Source organism: Teleopsis dalmanni, chromosome 1 (genome assembly GCF_002237135.1).
Source record: "Teleopsis dalmanni isolate 2A chromosome 1, ASM223713v2, whole genome shotgun sequence".
Lineage (NCBI taxonomy): Eukaryota > Metazoa > Arthropoda > Insecta > Diptera > Diopsidae > Teleopsis > Teleopsis dalmanni.
In genome coordinates this window covers 68,904,228-68,907,444 of record NC_051846.1, presented here as the reverse complement: position 1 = coordinate 68,907,444, position 3,217 = coordinate 68,904,228, and positions in this window count along the sequence as shown.

Genomic DNA, 3,217 nt, shown 5'->3' with positions numbered 1-3,217 from the left:
AAACTTAAAATATCGAAAAATATACAGCGCGCGAATTTTAAATGAGAATTTCCGAAAGCTTTTCGGTCACAATGTATGATAGGATCATATGATAAAACAATTTCACAGAAAGAAGAAACAAGATTTCGATTAAAACATTTATAATTATAATAACATATGTTCTCCATTATGTATCTTAACTGTTCTTTTTAATAAACTGTATTGATGAACATTTAAGTTTAAACATGCATTGCGCGTAGTCATGTTAACGATAACATTTCTTAATAAATAAATTCATCAAGCATGCAAAAATCCACATTCCAAAAATATCAAGTAAAAACAAAACAATGTATGTATTTACAATTAAAGTTCATAAATTATATAAAAAATATTTATCCTAACTTATTATTTCAACGAATCCAGTTGTCTTTAGTTATAAAAACAATATTTATTTATAACCAACAGGACAGATGACAGATGTTATGGCCTCAGACCAATTTATTTATAGGCTAAATTATTTAGAAGTTCAATGAAATAATCAACTCTATTAAAGGTAGAGTTCATGCATCATGTTTAGTCATTGAAAAGGAAAGAAATTATTGAACAACTTAAATACCAGAATGACACGAATATGTACAAGGTCAAAAAAAAAACATTGATGATGATATAAATTCGACTGATATTATGGTCTTCACCTTTACCAAAATAACTGCATGTTAGTATAATGCAAAGTTAATATAAATACACTGCCAAAAATTCGGATATATCTTCAAAAAAATTAAAAAAAACCCCGACTTCCATTAATTGTAACTTACCTTACCATACGCCAAAGTTTTCAGGAACAATGATGAAAGATTTAAAGCGTAAATGTCACGATAATCCAAGCAGAGAATCAATGACCAAAAACCGAGATTAAACCACAATTGTCCAACTATCAATAAAACTCACTCAGTCAAGTAGTCAAAGAACAAACCTCTCGCTTGGCATAGAACAACAATATAAACAACACCAACTTGACAATCCCACAAAAACAAGAGCAAAAGCATAGTTGACGAATTAAATCTACTTACAGCAAACCAAAATGATATACTTTTATCAGGCTCAAATAGCAACAACTTATTATAAACTAAAGAAATCTTTGACAAAATACAAAAATAAACTTATGCAATAAATAACCACATTTTAAAACTACCTTGTAAAGATTACACTACTTAGCAGGAAATCGATCACATTAACAAAAATATTGAAACTACTTCGCCACGAATTACACCAACTAAAAAACAAAAACAAACTTTAATCAAATTTTTGAAAAGTGATCTGAAAGACATGACGTACAATAACAATCTCCAGAACCCAACCAAAACTTTATCATCCATTCTAAGTATATTTTTCGCAATTTTTTACATACCTATTTATTTTGTGTTTTGTTCTAATAGTTATTTTCAGCAATCATTCGTTATTTCTCACCTTTACATTTCTACCTTTACTAAGAAATCGCTTTTACTGCATTAAAAATTTCACAGTGGAACAGTGGAATGAATTCGTAAGCAACTGCAACGAGCTATTGCTTCTGATAAATGCCCTCAGTACTGACGTTATATGCCTGCATGAAGTACACATTTCAGACAGTACACATGTTTGCACTCCCAAGCATTGTATAATGTACATTTTAAATTCATCCAGACCATAGAGAACGAGGTGTAGGTTTTTATTAAAGGAGCACAAACTTTATTGTTTAAAACAACTATTTTCAGTAATATTTCATTAGATCGTTGAAGTTCTTAATTTCACATTTTCAAATATGAATAATTACATTTCGCCTGATGAATGCCTTCCTTGCAGCAAACGGTGCTTTATTTTTTGTGTATCTTATAAACCATCGCTCAGTTCGACCACTCATTTTAGCATGCACCATTTTTGTGAAGCGCCAGTTTTGCTCAAAAATGTATACAGAAGATTTTCTGTATCTTCATAGTAGTGACCACTTTGACTCCCTTCAGCTTTTACAAATTTGTTCCACTCCAAAAGTTAAAAGTAGACCTAGTAAATTGGTATAATTTCAAGTACCAACGCGAATTGACCGCTACTTCCTGGACATTTACAGAGATCATTCATGAAAGAGTTCAGACGTCATACAGTTGAAATAAAATTAATATTTTTTTAATATTAAATTTATTTAATCCAGGATTTGTAGAAAGTGTATTTTTGTATCAAATTTATTCGTTTCTTCTTATTAAAATAAAGCAAAATGTCGAGACAAAAATAAACGTGAGAATTTGTTTAAGCTTCTTGAGCTCAGTATTAATTTTGAATTTTATTAATGACTTTTTTACAAAATACTTATTTAAAATATTAATACAAAATATATTACCATAATTTACAATTATTTTTCTTAGGGCCATGTTGTGCAGTGTCTCGGTCATGACAAAATTCGCTCTTTCGGGCTGTGCCGAAAATGCATGTTATGCAAAGTGTCACATCAGTATTGCCAATTTTGTATATTTACTACTTCTTGGTTGTGCCTAAATTTAAGAGAAAATTTAGATATGTTCACTTTCAATTTGTCACCAAAAATAACTAGCAAGAAAAAACTCATAGAGGCTGTAATAATGTTCATTTATTATTACATTATCTTATAATAATTGTTAACAGTACTTAAGCTTTTCTTTAAAATCGGAAAGTGTGATAATTATATTATTAGCGATTTATAAAAAAGACTGTGTTGCTGACTGCCATTTTTCCTCCAAAGGGTATTAGAATTGTAGTAATTTGCTCCTACAAGGAGCAAATTTTGAAATTTATTGCTAAACAACACTGCTCTGCCCTAGTGCCGGGACACAAATACGTCGGCTCTCATGCCGGAGTTTGAACGACTATATTGTTTTATCTCACATTCTCAAATTAATAATTTGCATTGAAATCAACAATAATTGTACTCATGCCATGCCCTTAATAAACTTACTTGCGGCGACACTAAAAACGTTGATCCACATCAATGCTTAGAAATATATTATGACACATTCAAGTGTGTCACATTAGGGTGGCTCACGTTATAAGGGGGAAAATTAAAAATGAAGTTTTGAATGAGCGCACCCCCTAGGAATATGCCATTGACCAAAAAAATTATATTCCCAAAGTTTTGGAGCAATAGGATTAAAAATGACGTTGCGCCACTCGAGCAAAGTTGGGTTTTCAGGACAAAAAACAGTAATTTTTCAATTCGAGGTCATTTTTTATC